At 41.8% G+C, this 19,383-nt stretch overlaps 1 protein-coding gene across 1 annotated transcript in view; it reads right to left on the bottom strand.

Moving 5' to 3' along the window:
- Window positions 1-9,494, bottom strand: part of EDAR (ectodysplasin A receptor) — a 73,470-nt gene extending 63,976 nt beyond the window's left edge. Inside the window, exon 1 of the mRNA XM_053935421.1 lies at window positions 9,428-9,494. The gene's annotated coding sequence lies outside the window, so the exon portion shown is untranslated. The remainder of the gene's footprint in view (window positions 1-9,427) is intronic.
- Window positions 9,495-19,383: the final 9,889 nt, after the last annotated feature.

Genomic DNA, 19,383 nt, shown 5'->3' with positions numbered 1-19,383 from the left:
ACTGAACTGGTAAGCCAGAGCATTTCGGTAAACACATTAAAATAATGCCAAGGCTGTGCTGTGGATGTTGAGCTCAACTACAGTGTTTTGTTGAAAGCAAGCACTCCCTTCCAAAGCAGCCAGTGTCTCTGCCAGCTGTGAGCCCATCACTTTGCAGTCACAGACTCTTGCAGTGATGCCATACAAAGCCTTTCGAGACGCTACAAACCACAACAAGTTCAAAACCTGACTCATGTCTAGAACTTCGACTCACTCTCTGTTGCTGCCTTAGTCACTGCCAGCAGCCCTGCATGCATCTGCTAATCCTGCGGTATCCTCAGCACCATTCCCTCTTGTGGGAAAGCCCTGGTTAGTCAGACTCGCAGCAAGGCAGGGTATTGTTAGATTTCTCTTACCATTGTGCTGCTTTGTTCTTGCATTCTCATCATAATGACGGTGCGAGCTGTTGGCCTTCCACACTTTCTTTGTGCCTATGTAAATTCAGTGTTTGATGCAGAAGAGGCGGAGACAATTTCTAAGTCAAGGGGCAGGTGTGAGTGAAAGGAGCAACCCAACAGCCAAACTATTTGAAAAAGAAACCTTTAATGTCTCATCAGCTCAGCACTAAAAAAAAAAGCCTTCATAACTTGCCTCGAAAACTGGAAAAACAGGGTGCCTAGCTATAATTTAAGACATTAATAACAACAAGATATTGCAGTTCCCTGACACATTTTGACTTTTGCACGGTGAAATGCTATCTTAAAACTAGGTCTGATTATAAAAATGTGAAACACAGTCAGCGACAAAGAAATTACAGACAGGTTTAGCCCAGGCTAAACTTTAGAACACACCTGAAAAAACACACCCTTTCTTAAGTGGACATTCTGACAAGGATATTTGCAATGTAACAACTTTACAGGACTGACCATGGTCTTCAGAGGTATTTAGTGCAGCCTTGGGATGTGACGCTCCAATTAACAAAATAAGTTTCAGCAAAAAGTATTTTTTGCCTGCAAGCAATGAGTATACACTTTTTCAGTCTGGAAGTCTCCTTTCCAGCACAGAAAACACAGTAAAGCAAGAACAAACACATCCTGTCATATGGGAATGGAGGACAGTACAAGCTGTCTAAATCTCCACAATTCATTTTTATTTCCTTGGTCTAGAAAAGGCTTTCAGGCCTGGACTTAAAGCTTAAGAACACGAGCAGCTTACTTGCCTTTTGTGGGACAATGTGACTATTTTAAGTTGTGTGTGTGCTTATAAGCTCCATCACTGTAAGTTACGATTTACAGAAAACAGGCATATAAATTTCCTCACCACAAGCATTTTTTACAGTCATCGTGGAAATCTCAACAAGAAACCAAAAGTCAAATTTCTTCTTGGATTTTTTCTTTCTACTGAAATAATCTTTTTTTTCTATGGCTGACTCATCTAGAAAATTTTTATGAAGTTAGTAACAAATGCAAGCATCCTGCTCTTTGCCCCTTCAAAGCTATCACATAAAGATAACAGTGTTTTCTTTTAATCTTTTTTTTCATTACTGAATATTATGCTTATAACAATCCTGCTTTGCTACAGATGGTTTCCTGTTGTTTCTGCCAAATATGAAATAGCTGTAAAACTTGAAAAGGTTCTGATGCTGTCACTGCATGAAAAATTACATCTACAAGGGAAAATTAAATACGAGCCTTACCCTTTAATTTCTTTAATCTTACTTAGTAAGTGAACTTTTTTACTCCCACCCCCAACTCAAAGCTTCCGATAACATGACCTGAAGGGAAAAACACAGCTATGTATTTTAGTCAGGTATAAAGCCTTCATTAACAAAAACAAAAAAAGAGGAAGGGGAAGTAGATAATTCTCATGTCCAGACCAACCAAACAGCCACCAACTCCAGCTGACAAGAGCAGTGCCTTTGGCTCAGTTTCATAAAATACATAAAGTCATTTCTGTTAGAAGACAGTGATGTTCCTGTTTTCAGTGCTATAATAAGGAAATCTGTCACCTTAGCAGACAAATTACTAGAAAATGGCTTGTGCAATCCCAAGGGGACAGAGCCTTTGCTCCTTGCGTGGGCAAACCTCAGTGAACTCAGTGACAGCTTTACTTGAACACAAGAAGAGTATTAAGAAACACTACAAAGAAAAATTTAATTTTATACATATGCTGAAGAAAACTTGTGATGCTCTGATGCTCTCTGTAGGCATAGTTCAATGCTAAATGGGTGAAGGGCTAGGAAAAAGGTATTTTACCAGCAAAGTAACTTACTACAGCACTTAAGTACCTTACAAGTGAAGCATCAATGAACAAGTGAGCTTCACAGCTCTCTGAAATTTCTGTCAGTAATTGACTGGCACCACATCAACAGATTCATTTTCTAGTAAAAAAAGTCAGGGAGCATTTAACCACATCCTTCTACCAACAAGGTAAGACTATGCTCACTGCCATAGATCTGCCTCTACAGGTTCTGGGAGCAGAGGCAAAGAGAGTAAATATGAGAAATTGCTCTGTCATTTTGAGTGCATTTGTCTGCTGCTGTACATAGAAGGTCTGATATCTTAGAGGTCTGCAGCACGAGAAGCTGTTCTGTATTACACTTCAGATTTGGCAAGCACCCATTTCTGCAGGAAAAAAGGCATTTAACTGTAATCTCACCCAATGAAGACATTAGACCTAAACTTTCCAGCTGCTCAGATCCCTACTATTCATTGTAGGGTTTGGATCTGATACTCATTTGCTACAAGACAGGTTTCACTCTTGGTTGGACAGAGAAGTTGGTGGAGTTTTAGGGTTTTTTAACCTGTGGTGCCTTTCCCTGCTGTGGAGGCTGCAATTTAAAAGTGGAGGTAGAGGTGACATTGTGGGCAGGAGTGAGTGGAAAATATGTACACTCATCAAGCTGCAAGCAGATGTCTCATCTACATGTGGACGTGCCTCTCCCATGTGCTGTCCTCCCAAGGGCACCACTCACTGCCTCCTCAAGGTTGCTCCTGGTGTTTCCCCATGCATAGATGCTTGCAGCAGAGATACCCATTTGTTTGTTTAGTCTGACTTCCACCAAAGCTAAATTAGAAACAGCCTTATGCAAGCCCTGGGAGACCTGCACTATACTGGGCACACTCCTGTAGTTCAGCCCAGCTGTGGCTCCTTGTTCACTGTGAAGATATCCAGGTCTGGGAGAGCAGGGGTACAAGGCATCTGTAAGGCTGACATGCTAGACCTGCTGCTTTCTCTGAGAGACCCTGCATGGTGCCTGATTTTGATCACTGACTGATCAATTGGGCCAGGAAAGCATTCACAGACAAGCACCCTTTATTTCTTTTTTGCAGTGTAACGTGTGTACATGGGGATCTTGGAAGAAATTCAGAAATTGACAGTCAGGTTGGATATCTGCTGACATGAGTGGAGAGTCTCCTATTGGCTTTATTGGGAAGTATATGGAGTCCCTTTATATTAATTTTATCAGGTTGGGTTTTTTTTTTTTTTTTTTTTTTTTTTTTAATTTATTACCAATTATATAATTTGGTCACCAGCTGAATTATTTGCACCTTTCACATCTAGTTAAATACCACAAAAGTGCTAGTACTGGATTTTTCTCACAACTGGTTAGAAAGCATGATAAAAAACATAACCCTACCACATCAGAGATGTTCTTCATATACCATACAATATTTGCATCTAGGTTTCCTTGCTGCTAGCCAGTGCCATCTGGTATCTGTTTTGGTCTGCTTATAAGAACTAGCAATTTTTGAAAATTGAGAGCAAAACAAGAACAATGGCTTTTTCCTTTGTATTTTACGTCCTAAATAAACCAACTGGATTTACACATGCACAGAAAATATACCCCTCCAACTGGCAATATATTAGCACATGCTTTTTCTGTATGGAAAATTTAAAGCGACAAGACTCATCACAGGGAAGTATTTGAATTTAATGAAATAAATCTGTGCCCCACGATGCCTGGATACTCAGTTTTACTTTTGTCTCTCTTGGAGGGTGTTGACACTCAGACTTGGTGATGGAATACATGGTGACAGCTGAGATAGTTATTGCCCTCAGCTGTGCGCTCTGTCCCTCTCTTGGAAATTATTACCCTCCTGCAGCTGGCAAAACTGGATGCTTTGTGAAACCAGCTTCAGACTGCCAGACTTCACGCCAGCCTCGGCTTACGTGAATCTGCCAGCCCATAAACTCCCATGGCTTGGAGGTGAGCCCACAAGCCATTGAGCCATGCCTGCTGTGCAGGTGGTAAACACTCAGACAGAAAGGGGGTGGCCAGTTCAAGGTGCTGCTGCTTTGCTTGCCCCCTGTCACGTACCGCTGTGGGTGGCAGCCCACAGATCATTCTTTCCTATGTTTGTAAATACAAACGTGTCTAACTCAGGGGACACACTGTCACAACTACCCACTGAGAGAAGAAATGGCAAAATCCCGAGTGACAAAAAGAGAACATGTCCCCAGCCTTTCCGGTTTTATTGCGGACTCCAATAGGAAGACAAATGCTACTTTAGAATGGTAATTTCAAGTTTTGCTTCATTATAAGAGGTAAATTGAAGTCCCTCATGTTTGAGGATGTTGTCTGTTTCATAGCTCCTAACTAGACCAGGCTATAAGCCAGCACCAGGTATTTTAAAGACTCTGCCTATTTTAGCCTTTGATATCATCTGTTCCTCATATATTTGCAGTCCCAGTGTTTCTCTTCCAAGAAGTGTGATATTGATGTACAGGGTCTTTTAGTCTTCTTTTCAGTGACAGAAGCCAAGTTCTAGAAAGCCTCAATTTATCAGCTATTACTGTACAGATCTTTTTCCCTCCCTGATCCTTCTCCCAAGAAGTATAGAGTTCCAAAAGAAAAATGGAGCATGTCCTAGGAATGCATCCTTCTAGCCTGGATAATTACAAATATCTAATCCTGAACTAATAAAATGGTTCTTGCTTCAAATGAAATGCAATATTCTGACACTCAATCTGCAAGTAATTGTATGCCGCTTTACTGGCACTTCAGTAGTTTTTGTTTGTGATATATCCAAAGGAAGAGATGGATGCACTGTCAGAATTAAAGCTCTCTCCTTATTTGTCCATATGTTTCTGCTTTGGTCCCCAGTCTGTTATGTTTCTGTAGAGTGGATAGAGCCCAGTCTTCATCTGCATATGGAGGTAGGGAAAAGGGTGAATGTTTCCTGGGTTCCTTCTTACCAAAGAGCTGGTTTGGGCTTGGATGCAACTAAGTTTTGCAGCACCACATCCTTCCTGGCTGCAAAGCCCAAAGAACCAGAAGCCCATTAACATGATCTTCAGGGGATGTGCATCCATCAGTGCTTACACAGCAGAGACAGAGACAGCAAGAAACTCTTAAGTCATGGATCTTTCTATGCCAGGCTCCAGAAGGGAGCAAGTATCTCACTGAAGATTGGTTGGGAATAACTGGATGCTGAAGGGTAGCAACTAGACTGTTCTTAGACTTGAAGATCAAAAGGGTCTCAGGTCCATCAACATTCAGGATGCTGCAAGTATAATCAAACTGATTTTTCTGAACTCTTTTGCTTTTTCTTCCCAATTCACCCATAGCCATTGACTGTATCAAAGTAACATTCTCAAAACACAGTATACCATGCACATTTTATTATTGGAGCAGGACTCTGGGTAGTCAGGTCATTGAGACCCTCCTAGCTTCCTGTGCACAGCAAGTGAAGCAAAGATCAGCAGAGATACCACCAACTGTTGGAGAGGCTCCTTGTGGGACAGGGGGACAGGGAATGGGACAACATCAGCCTCCTCAAAAAGCCTTTCTGCTATAAAACTAACACAGCTCTGGGAGTCACTTATGCTATATAAACTCTTACCAGCCATCTCCTCCCAAAAAGCAAACAGGAAGAATTTAAAGCACCAAAAAAAAAAAAAAAAAAAAAAAAAAAAAAAAAAAACAACAAAAAAAACTCAGCTCTGCAGAACAGTCTGAAAAAGAATGCCAGAAATTCTATGAAATCCACCAGGGACTTAGCTATTGATTTTGCACTGCAGATGGTCAGACATTATGGCAATGTGGCAATGTAAAACCTGTTGCTAGATTCATGATGGGTGATTCACTTCAAGCATTGTGGCTTAACTTCACAGAATGACACTTCTGACATTTCAAAACTAGCACTTGCTTGCGTCAGATCAGGAGGATGTGGCCCTGACTCCATCTCCACAGAGATTTGAAAATCCACTGGCAAAGCTTTAACTTCTTCATAAGACAATAGCAGATAATGTTTTAAAAGTAGTTTCTGTTTATCTTTTATTTTTTTCTTTCTAATGGACTTCTGAATATGAAAATAACGTCCTCTCTACTTTTGTTCTGATTTCCCCAGTGGAAAGAAACTGAAAAAACTGATCTACATCAAGTCAGAAGAAATGTGTGCAAAGTTAATATAATTCAGGAAACAGTGTTTGATCACTGAATGTTGCCAAAGAGGCAGCAAGAGCTGGGCACACCACCCTTGTGGGAGTTTTGCCATTGACTGCATCGGCCCAGAATCTCATCCATTTGTAATAGAATTGGATGAGTGATAAATCAAACAAAGGAACAGCAAGTTACTTGGCCTCCAAATAATATTTGTATGTTCTAGTCTTCGCTGTATGAAGGTTCTTAGTTTTCTGGGACAAGTATAGTCGAACACGTGGTCCATAAAGTGACCATTGGCAGAGGTCAGTTACACTTTGCCAAGGTGGACAGTCTTACACATCACAATTCTGTCCTTGTTCAGTAATAATCTAATTCTTTACAGGGACTTACCTTCTTGGAATATACATGGCAAGAAAGTGTCTCTGTTTTTGCAAATACCTCCCTGACCTATTGACACACCAGCCAGAACTTTTCTACATGTTAGGAAAGAAGGGTTTTCTGCAACAAAAGCTGCTGCTTCAGGACCTGTTGAATAAAAAGGTGTACCTGTTACCTTCTATTGCATCATAAAATGTATACTGAGTCTTGAGGGCCAGGAGGGCACCAGAAGGCAGTAAAGGCCTGGTTTCAGAATAATCAGAAGGAGAAATTAGATACATTTTACAGGAGTGAATGGAACGGCTGGTCTACACTCAGCTTCACACCAATGACTCATGTAGGGTGGGGCCATGCTGGCACCTCTCTGGTTATTCTGCTATAAGCAGTAGTTCACATTGCAAATTATCTACCTTTTAGCTGAAAAGAGAAACAGCATAGATATGATCTGAGACCCAGTTCCATCCTAGCATGGTTTAAGGAAACAACTCTTGTTGATGATATTAGAGGGGAATTCCTTCATTGATGACAACATGAGAAAAACTTTATCTTAATATTAATCTAATCTTCAAAAGCTTATGCTGCTATTTCTTGAAAACTGTGACTTGGATCATTTATCTAGCACAGCTATATGGATTCAGTTAGAAACTTTAGACTCTGTTATAATATTTCAGTCCTCCAAGAAATGCCACCTTAACACATAAAGTTGAAATGTTCCACATGAATTAATTTTCAGAGGAGTTCTTAACAAGACTATGGTATAATTGCATTCAGTTCAGCATTTTCGGTGAGATGATTTCCATGGCACACAATTCAATATGATGCCTTGAAAATTACCATCTTGCCATCCTATGTGAAAAATTAAAACCACATTTTTTTTCACCTAGCTGCAATAGAGAAAAATCTGTCTATCTATGCCAGTGGTTTTCTGCAAAATCTATCTATGTACTCAAAAAAAAAAAAAAAACAAACCAACCTGCTGGCTTTTTCTGGGCACATCCTCATCTGAGCTCTTTCTTGTGGTCAGACTACAGTATTGCAAACACAACACAGCTAGGCCGTGCCCTACCAACCAAAAGAAGTGGGCTAAGCTCTAGTAACAGTTTCATGATTGTCAATGATTTCCAGTGAAAATGGGTTCACAGAGGTTACCTGAAGGTGGAATTGTTCCCACTGAGTGATGTGGAGCCAACTTCCTGCTGCTGAATATATTTCCTTTATTTGACAGTTCTTGTCTTTTTTAATTTATCAATTAATTTCTTATTAGTATTGGTCTTCAATAGAGGATACCCAAACTTTCTTTCTTTTCACTTTGTACAACTTAGGCATTTCTGAGAGAGAAGAACAAAGAACTGAGGAATCCTGATAATAGTCATTGGGGTTGACCCTCTTTGCAGTCACATTAATTTCCTTTTAAAATTTGCGATCTTCTACGATTTTTCCCAAAGAGCTGCCAGAGATTTCTGCCACTTGCCCAAAACATTTCAAGACCTAGCATTCAAAACTGCAGCACACAACATCAACTCCCACCTCTGCTGTAGAGGAGGGGCAGCATGGACATTGGTCTTGTCTACTTGAATGAACTGCAGCCAAAAGTGTGAAAGATTTCCTTGTAGTTTGAGGCATGTAGAAAGGTTTGCAGTGGTACCCCAGGGAGGTGGTGCTCACTAAGCTCCTTGGCATTGTTGTGCTATTGATGAGGATCTCACCCCATGGGGGACAGAGCCTAAGTGCCATCCATTGCCCTTTCATATAATATCTAAAGCTTCACTGCTTGTAAAAATGAAAACATCTTTTCTCTTTGGCATACCAGGGTCTAGCTGCACTTTTTCTAATACACAGTATCAGTGCTATAGCTGTAGCAGCGGCAGCTAAAACCACCCAGCCTCAGTACAAATTGCAATCTTTCATAGTTGTGCAAGGTTCACAGAGGCCACTTCACCATTGGAGCAGATTCTGCAGTCCCAGCTGAGCTCTCTGCTCCCCCAGGCATAGCTGGGCATTTCAAAGCTACTTTGGTACCACGTATGGCTACAGAGTCCTGTGCTTGGAGCAGGTATGCAACACCACTCTGCCCAAGTACTTCTCAGTGTGGGCAGTAGCCTGCTTTCTTCTCTGGACCTCAGTCTCACAGTACCCTTTCACAGAGAGATTGTGGAAGCAGGGAAAATAAAAATCAGAATGCTATGAACATGTATTCACATGTGTATTAAAAAATAAATGCAAATTAGTTTGCAGTGTTAACACAAAACCCGAAAGAGCAGTTCCACTATCTTTTGAAGAAATTTATACTTCTATTGAAATAAAAAACCCACTGGATCCTCTAGAGTTTAGAAACCAGTCAGAACATCAATACTTCCAATAATTAAAAAAGTCTACCACACATTCTGTGCAAAGAAACGAACTTCTAACCAAAGGTACTACCAGGAACTGCAGCTACTTTCTAGCATTCACAGAATAAAAGCAGTTCTTTAGTCCTGTGCTAGCAGCAGAGAAACTCACTGGATGGTAGACCTCTTTCAAACGAAGCCTAAACCCAACACAATTTCCAGCCACAGTCCTCAATGACAGCCCCGTGACAGAGTGGATCCCGTCCCAGCGGCACGCTGGCTCTGGGGAGAGGCAGCCGATGAACTCGACGGGAGCCTACCTTGCACAGACGGGTTCACAGAAACGGGAGCCTACCTTGCACAGACGGGCTCACGGCCTCCGAAGCCCGGAGAAGGGCTGCTCCGGCGGGCACAGAGAGCGGGATGCCCGCAGCTGCTCCGGCGGGCACAGAGAGCGGGATGCCCGCAGCTGCTCCGGCGGGCACAGAGAGCGGGATGCCCGCAGCTGCTCCGGCGGGCACAGGGCGCAGTGTCCCGCTAGCTTGGGCTCTCACAGGTGCCAGCGCGCGTCTCCTCCGCTCGCAGAGTTTGTCATGAATGTCCCCAGCTGGGTCCCAGTGAGCCCGAACACCTCGGGGCCGGCAGCCCACGGCCCCGCGGTCCGCTCGCAACTTCTCCTTCCCTCGCTCTCCGCTGGGAAGTTCGGCAGAGCCGCGGGCGCCGGAGCGGGCTCCGCTCTCTGCGAAAACTCGCCTGCCCCACCTAGAGGAGCCCCGCGGGATGAGGAGGAGTCCCGCGCCCATGCCCGCTACCGCCGAGCTCGGATTTGGCTGGTGAACAGAAGGTTTTATCTGGTTTGGCTGAGAGAAGGGGAGCCAGAGCCTGGGGTGCAGGGGAATGCTTCTGGGGAGCGCCTGAGAGCAGAAGGGAGGGGAAAGTTTGATGACTGAACTGGTTCAATTTAGTGAATGTTGCGATGGCAAAATTAAACTGTCCTGCAGAAAAACCTGATTTTCAGTTAATTTGGGGTGGCTCCTCTGAAGCCCGCCTCAGTTTCCTATTTTTCAGTGGCAGTTTTGGAGACTCCCTGGACTTCCACAGGACTCTTACCAAGAAGGGATAGCATGGGAGACATCAGGAATCACTGGCTCCCCAGGAGCACACACAGCTCCCTGCTGCTTCTAGAAAATTCTAAAGAATAACCTAGACGTTTTACAAATTGAAAATGTCATGGTACCTTTCTGAACTATTGATTCTTTTCTTCCCGAGCAAAATTGAAGTATCCTTATACAGTTGCGTTTTCTAAAGGTTGCAAATTCTGGTTGTCAACTAGCTTCATGCAAGGGAATTACCAGCATTTCTGCAAAGACAGTGTTCCTTAAAATCAGAAAATGTGAAATAACCTACTCAGATAGCATTATTTATCACTGAAGTGAAAATAAATGAAACTAAAAACACACAGCCCACCTGCAAGTGGCTTGAGAGCAGTTAGAGCACTTAATTTAGAGGTCATAAAGGAGAAACATATCAACACTACACCTCCTTTTTTGAGCATCCAATATGTAGTATGAAAAACTGACAGTGCTTGATCAGTGGAAAGTATTTTTCAACTGAGACCTTTCAGCCTTGTTGTATACAAGATTCTTAAGTGTGTATTGGTGTGTGTTGTTCTTGTCATTGGCAGCTGACCTTACAGTCAACATCCCATTGGGCAAAGGCATGCATTGAAAGCAGGGATGTTTTGGTTCTTATCTAACATCTACCAAACTCGATAGTATGAATCAACATTAAAATATAATCGGTAATTTTTAATTTTATTAAGAAACATATTTAATGCAGTGGTTCCAGTAGTCAAAAGCTGACCCTGGACTACACAGCGAGTTGCTTCCTTCTTACCTGCAGAGAAGAAAAGATTACAGCTGGTATCACTACAACAGACAAAACATGGCTAAGCCTGTCTGACCTTCCACAGGGATCACTTCTCTTAGCAGCAGGTGAATTGTTCCTGAACATAAGAGAGACAAGGATGAAGGTGGTAGTATCAGGGCAGATTCACTGGAAATGATGGAATAAACCAGGAAAGTGGCCCACAGGATGTATCCATTCCTGAGAAGAGGCAAAGGCAGCAGGACCATGAAAGACAGAAGATAGTGTGGAGCAGAGGGCAGAGGGAGAACAATAGCTGTATGTCTCCATTGCCTGTGGAAGCAAGGCTTATACAATGTTTGTGTTCCCTCCGAATAGCATTTGAATCTACTGGCCAACAAAGATACATTCTCAGAAGCCTCTAACAATAAGCAGCTGGCTAAAGACAGTCATCCCAAATCTATTGCCTGGATTTAGAGAAAGCGCACTGTGAACACACCTTATGAGAAAGCAACAAATCCATGCAGAGAGAGACCTCACACGTTCTCCAGCCACCCAAAAAGCATACATCTTCTTAGACCACACAAGTCAGTCAACCCACAGAACACAAATCTGTAGGAAATCAGGATTCATTAGTTCCAGTACTTCTGGAGCAAGATGTTTTTCTGAGGATGGTTTGTCATCATGGGTCTGAGAGGCACTGGAGAATTTTATGTTTTATATCTTTGGGCCAAATTAGGTTAATTTTCATTCTTCTGTTTCTCCCAGTCTTCAAGGCAGCTAGGCTATGCCAAGGGAAAAATCACAATGCAATAGGGATACCCAAGGTCCTGCCTCTGAGCAAACTCCTTATGGTTTGGTTTTGAAGTCCACATCCTATCAGGGCTGACATCTGGACCAGAGAAGTTGCTCTGCAAAGACACTGTGTGAAAAAGAGAAACTCGTATTTTGCTGACCCAGCCACAGCGGAAAAGTAAATACAAAAGAAGAAGAGAAGAAGAGCTACCTTTGTCAAAGAGCCACCAAACTGACAGTGTGTTTTTTAAGCTGCCACATTGATTCCTGGCATCAGATAACAGGCTGAAAGGATTAACTACCCCTTTCAGCCCCTATGACAACTATATGTCACCCACCCTCTCTGACATGAGAAATTCCTGCACTGAGCACCCAGCTGAAATGAGGGGACATGCAGGCATCAGTGACAAAATAAGTATGTACAGCCACAAGAAAGGAAAGGAGGAATGAGCCGTGATGAACCTAGAAATTCTGGACTTGTGAGGCTTCTTACTGTTTACCTTTTCTATCAGAATGGAGGTCTATATAGCACATGAATATCTGTTGTTACATAATCATCCTTCCACCCTACCTTCGGTCGCACCAGAGGCAGCCCAAGGGCGAAGCATGTCACTGCAATATTTTTAAAGTTTGTCCAAAGGGCCTGTGTCTTCCCTCAAGTCATGGGAGAGGTAGAATGACATGAGAAGTGCCTGTATTACATGCCTAAAACAGACAGTGGGTTTGCCTGGTGTGTGTTCTTGCTGCTGTGAAGTAAAGCTGATGGAGCTCTCCCTTTTACATCTTCTGTCTCCCTTTTCTGCAGGGGCTGGTATCCTCCTGCCCCACTGCAGCACAAGACACTGGTATCCAGAGGTGGTACATGAGGAGAAGGAGAGAGCATCATAGCCCTTGGAGATACTTTCTCCTTTTGTGGTGGAAAATTATCTAGTTTATAATGAAAGTTGAGCTGTTTGTCATTGTCTCTCAGAAGAAGTGACATCCATTTTATTGCAACACTAAGAGCTGAGAAAGATACTGTAAGAAGGAAAATGAAATAATTGAGCAGAACTCTTAGGAATGAAAAGCCAACACTTCTGGAGATGTGCTTAATAAAGGGCCCCTTTCCGAGAGCTTACATTTATTTCCCAATATAAAAAATTACAAAATAACCAGCATACACCTGCAAAGGGCCCCCATTAGCATCCCACCTACTTCAAAAGATGGACTCATTGATGTTAGACTGATGACTACACATGAGCATATTCATCCAGGGCTTCTAACCCCATTCCTTTCCTTCATAACCCACCCAGTTGCCTCAGTCAGATGTATTGCAGCACCTACCACTGCCCTTAGCTTTTCTCTCTCAACACTTTCTACATCCATAGGGCTGCCCTTCATTGGTTCTATCTGTCCAAGACACATAGCACTGCTTTCAGATGCCACACTTTTTATTAGGCCAGAGAAAACACACATGGGTGCTGGTTTATGTAGAGACAAGTCCAATAAAGGTTTCTTGCACCAAGAAAAGTTTGGTTTATTTCAAATGGTACCTTTCAGAGATTCTTCAGGTTTAACTGACTCACTTCTCCAGCTGACTTATTACAAGCCCCCAGCCTTACAGATATCTGGGAACTGAAACTGCTTACCAAGTCACAAAACCCTACATAGCATTTGGAGAACTTCTTCCAAATCTTCAGGTCGACTGTTTCAGGCTAGCCCACTTAAATATATTTCTGATTTTCAGAATTATGTCTTTCACAAGAACCTAGTTCCTAGTTCAAAAGAATCTAGTTCTGAAAACTGCAAAGCAATTAGGTTAGCTCAAACACCCACAGTAACCATGCTCTTGAGTTTGCAATAAATATTTCAAATAATTAGCAATGTATTTTTGTGCCATCTAGAATGCATGCAATTAACAAATATATTAATCATGTCTCCTTTCCTAAAAGGAAGAACTTATGACAACTACTGCAGAAGTAGTTAAAACAAAACCAAATGAAAATACCCTTTCCCTTGCTGCTGAGAAAGAACACCTTACTTGTTATATGGTATTTTCTTCCCAGTCTTTCAAAAACTCAGGCAGGTTTTGGAGAGCACAGGAGAATGGATCCAAGCACAAACTTTTCTCAAATACCTGAAAAGCCAAGGGAAGAGAGGAAGCTAGGAAAGAGTTAAACTGAAGGACAAGGAACAAATGGAATACAGGACGCTTGATATACACTGTGGTATCAGAAGTATTCTTAAGAGGCCTCTTCAGGCATCACAAATGTCTCCCAGAGTTTTACTATTGATTTAATAAAAACCCTGGATCTAAGACAGTCAGTAGCTCAAACTCTTGATCTAGACATGATACAACATTTTAAACCAGTGATCAGTGGATATTTACTGTGTTACACTATATTTGAATCTACATTTGTACTTTCATTCTCTGCAGCATTTTTGTTCACATGTATTGCTTTGTATTGTAATTTTTCACCTTTGCATATATGCTTACCTTCTCTCTTCATTGACATTTCTGTACTTCCTGTTGTAAAATTACTTTCTTTACAAATGTCTTTCCATATAGTTTCACTTATTTTTATTTCTTGAGGTATATTCTAGAGATAAGACATTCATCAAACTGCTGTTTTCTTTTTATTACCCTATCGGTATATCTAAAACTAGCTCACATTTTGTGAGGTTTTATTATTTGGGGAAGAGAGAGAACTATGGGTATTAAAAACCATTAATCTCCGATGCTTTTAGATTTGCCATTTTTATTCCAAACTTTTTCAGTTCTAGGAGAGATTTCTTCCATCTTCAGTGTTCTTGCCTATCTTATTTAATTTCAGATTTTCTCTGCTGAAGTGATCCTGCACAGAAGATGCCAATGTCAGAAAGACTCTTTAAAATGCTAAACTTTAGGGGAGCCCTTAACATATGTGTATATTCAATGTAAATTATGCGTACTTACACACATGTTAATGTTCTGTTCCAAGCTAACCTTGCATTTTCTCTATTGTTCGAAAACAGTCCAATTTTATCTGTGTCTCTCTGATATCAAATTGTCAGAGGCAACAACAGTACTGTTGCCTGCAATACTGCTAATATTTACCATTGGCTTCCATTAGGAGACTTCATCATAACACAGATTTTGACTTAGGGATGTAAATTTTGGAGAAAGTAAAACTTATAGTTTGCTTTTTGCTACTATACACACTGATCTGAGAGAGTTATGCATCTCTGAATATCACAATTTGCATTTTTACAATTATCCAAACTTTCTTCTTACAGTGGATGTGCTCCAACATTGTGGAAATTGAAGCAACTTTTCCCCTGAAATTATTTCTTGTTAGTGTTATTGGCATTGTAGTGCTGATCTGCAAGGAAGAGAAATCTCCTATGCTTGTAATGACTCATCCCTGTGCACAGGAGAAATGCAAGAGCTGGGAAGAAACAGAATGTGAGAGGAGGGAGGACCCAAAAGAAGAAAAGGAAGAGAGGAAAACATAGGGCAATGGTTAGGTTTGAGGGAACAAAGAAGAGAATGGGACAATGACAGGCTAGAAGGATGGAAACATTAGCATAAAAGATGAAAGTTATGAAGATTAGCAAGAAGAACAAGATAAGGGAAGACTTATGGAGGAAGAGAGGGAGAACACTGGGAATAACCAAAGGTAAGTATAATTTTAAAGGCTGGTTTTTATTTTTTCAGTGTTTTGTTGATTTTTTGAGCATCTTTCTTTTGACATCTGAAACTAAAATTTGCAAGCTTCTTGCATCCATATGTATATCAATGGCTGGACAGCCACATACCCACATGTATGACTGCAAAGGGAAGAGGGGGACTCAGTAGGAGACAGAACTAACATGGCAAAGCCAGAATCCACAGTATGCTCACACTGGCTCGCCTCAACAATTTCAGTCCCCAGACACTGGACATGCACCCACCCCAGTCAATGTACATTAGAATAGTCCTTCTTTTCTTCCTTATGCAAAGTGCAAGCAGGAACATTATTAATGGCACAATAGCAAACCCTGCTAAACATACTTTAACTTTCTTGTGGAAGTTGCCAAGTACTATGGATGTCTCTTGTAAAACACTCAGTATTCCTCAGAGCTTTAGGAGCAATATTGATTGTATCAATCAATACAACTTCTCTCTAAAACAGGTGGTGTTAACTTGATGTAAGAGAAAAGGGAGGAAGACAGGAAGACGTAGGAGTAATGATAACCAAATATGCCCAATAATTTCAGATGTTTGATTTCAAATGCCTCAGGACTGATATTTCAGGCTGTATCACAATATACAGCACTTGATATATTCTGGAAGCTTGAAGTGGCTTCAGTGGCAGTCAGAAATTGAATCACTCTGTCAGGCCTGTATTGTGCATCTCTTGGGGAACAGAGTAATAGGGCAAGGGAGCCTTGGAGTTTCCAGAGCAGTATTGGCTGCCTGAAGTACTCAAATATTCCTTCTTCTGCTTCATCTCTTTGCCTTTACTTTTGTTTAGATGTTGCAGCAGAGGAAGCAAAGTCTAGTAAAAAGCACAGCATGTAGCCAAACAGAATATGGTATGTTGTGGTTTGATATTGGCCAAATGCCAGGCACCCATAAAAGTCATTTGCTCACTCTTCTGTTACAGTTGGGCAGAGGAGAGGAAAAAAATTGTGAAGGGGTCATGAGTTGAGATAAGGACTGGGACAAAAACACTCTAAGGGCAAAACAGGTTCAAAATAAAAGACATAAGGTAAATTTATTATTAAGAATCAGAGGAGGAAAATGAGAAGTTAAATAAACCTTTAAAATACCTTTTTTCACCCAGCCCTTCCTTCCTTCCCACTGATAGCATAGGAAGACAGGGTGTGGGGGTTTTGGTCAGTTCATCACTCAAGATCTTACTCTGTTTAGGGAGAGGAGTCTTTCCTCTGCTGTGCTGTGGGGTCCCTCCCACAGACAAACAGTCTTCCCAAAACTGTTCTGGCGTGGGTCACTCATCCACAGGGTGCAGTCCTCTAAGGGTAGGCTGCTCTAGTTTGGAAGCAGGGGCTCTCTCTCTCGATTCAGATCTCCCCCTGGATCACAGCTTTCTCTGGCATCCTCCTGCTCTGGCATGAGTACTTTTCACACTGGCTGCGAGAGGATCTCTGCATCCCCTGTGGACTCATGCATTACAGAGGGACAGTTTGTTTCACCACAGTCTTCATCACAGTCTGCAGAGGAATCTTGGCTCACTTGGAGCACCTCCTCCCCCTCTTTTTTTTTTTTGACCTTGATACCACCATGTTGTTTTCCCTCACATGTCCTCACTTCCTCATCTTCTCTGACCAGCGGAAAACCACAGATATCATTGCCAACAAGTTCCAGTAATTCAAGGATTCCTGCAGGATCACATAGCACTGAGAGGTTGATTTTGTCTAGGTTCAATGTCAGGGAATCGCTTGCCATGTTTCCACTGTTGGCCATGTGGCCCCACCACCACTTTGTCAGTGGGGGCTGCCATGGAGCTCGTGCTATTTAATGCCTCTCCTCACATGGGGTGCCAGGAAGGAGAAGCTGCTGCTGCTGCTGCTGTCCCTGCCCTTCTGCCCATGCTGTGGCTGGCTAGGGGTGGCCAGGCAGGCAAGGCTTGCCACGGGCCATGCCAACACGGCGGTGGCCACGGTGGCCCATCACCACAGGCCGGGATGGCAGCAGCCACCCTTGGAAAAAACTGCCTGTGTGCTGTTTTTATGTTCTTCTTAAATATGTCATCACAGAGTGTTACCAACCTCCCTATCTGGGCCAGAAGCGTGTCCATCTTCAGAGCCATTAGAGATGGCTCTTGGTCATGGTGGAAGCTTCTAGCAGCTTCGCACAGAAGTTACCCCCTATGCCCCCTTCCCCCCCACCACCAAAATGAACACATGGTAGTTTGTACTTTCAAAGTAATTCGAGTAAGTCCTTAAATTCAGTCTCAGATGCCTTTATGTTTGTATAACCTCTGCCAGTCAGACAAAGCTAGTCTCCAGCCCTGTCATACTCAGCTGGTGACTCCCTATGCTTGGTTTGGACACAAATCACTTTCCATGGATCAGGCTCCATCCCTCAGAAGTTATTTGAAACTTGACCACTGAAAGCTTTGTCACCTGACAAGAGCAGTAGTTACTAGCATATTAAAACATATATTTCACTGTTATAGTCATGGCTATATAAGCAAGGGAATTCTTTAGTCAGCAGTGATTCCTCTTCAAATAGCTACAGGATACTAAAGCTGTTTAGACACCTAAAAAGTGAATTAACTTGCAAGAATTATTTGTAGATATTTCAAGCATGTCCTGAGCCTGTAAACACCTTGCTTCTAGATAGAACTAGAGGCTTTCAGCTTGGAGTCTGTTTTCCTCTGTTGTGTGTAAACATTGTATAATACACTGGAGTATTCTTAGAGGAATCACTTAGAAAGGGTAACTAGAGCAGTGTTTTAAGCATTTGTTTTAAGTTTTTTTGATGCAAAATACATGATCACTTCAATTTAATAGAAGAATATAAACAGGGCATGAATGGTATTGAGTTTATAAACATCTGCCAAAATGAGGTTTTTAAATTAGTGGTGATTTTAGCTTTGGTTCAAACCAAAATCTAATTGACATTTGGACCATAAAATTAGGGGTAGAAATAACCACAGTGATGTCACAATTTGTCACTTAAGTGGTGAAAAAAAAATCTAAAGGCTTAGGTCATGAGTCTGGCCAAGACAAATTTCTATGCCTAGTAGAATAAACCATTCCATTCACTACAAGTCACTGCTTTCTCCAGAGTGACAAGAGAGTTTAAATTCACATCCCTAAAGGTCAATTACACTTTTATTACTCTTAATATATGTAATTAATCTTTAATCCCAGAAGCTTGTATTAAGAGGAATTATTCAGGGTATTTTCAAATACATGCCAGTAGCACATTTTTCAAACACAGTGCAATGAATTCCCATTTTGTTTATAACTTCTTCCTTTGCAGATTACTTCCCTTCATGAATGCAGATGGTTTGCATATTTGATTAATATTTTAATATGGTCTTGTATCACCTGAAATATATGACTGTGGTGTATAACTAAACTTCAAAATACATAATAAATTGAAACTGTCAGCTGGTTAAACAGATCAAATCCAGCCTCACAGTAATACTTCCACACAAGTGCAGGTGAGCAGGTAGTCAGGAGACATGGATGACACCACCGTCTTTATCATCTACTGTCCACTGATGGGCTGTTCTCCAAATATTCCTGTTTCCATTTTAGAGGTGAACTGTAAGGCCATACGCTTGCTCAGAGGTAGAGTCCCAGTTCTGTTTGTGCTGAGGCAGTTCATAACCTCTCTCAGACCAGCACACACCTTCTCTACCTTGCCCTTAGTTCCTACAGTGTATCAGCTGAACTGGTTGGGATCCTTTCCCAAAAGAAATTCAAAGCTTTTTTCAAGATAATTTCAAAATTCTAATTCCTGGGAAAATACCCTCAGGATAGAAGGCGTATGTAGGTGTGTGAGAGGCATGTGTGTTTGTTTCCCTTTCCAGCACAGCTAGCAACACAGTAGTCAAAGTACTCCCCTGGTACATTGGGCCTGAATTAAATTTTGGGCTTACACCAAGACCTCTACCAAGAATTTTCACTGCTTGCTGGTTAAAGGCTTTCATCTTCTTCATTTTTTCTTTT

Source organism: Vidua chalybeata, chromosome 2 (genome assembly GCF_026979565.1).
Source record: "Vidua chalybeata isolate OUT-0048 chromosome 2, bVidCha1 merged haplotype, whole genome shotgun sequence".
Lineage (NCBI taxonomy): Eukaryota > Metazoa > Chordata > Aves > Passeriformes > Viduidae > Vidua > Vidua chalybeata.
The sequence above is the reverse complement of the archived record's forward strand: the minus strand, read 5'-3'. Positions and strand labels throughout refer to the sequence as shown.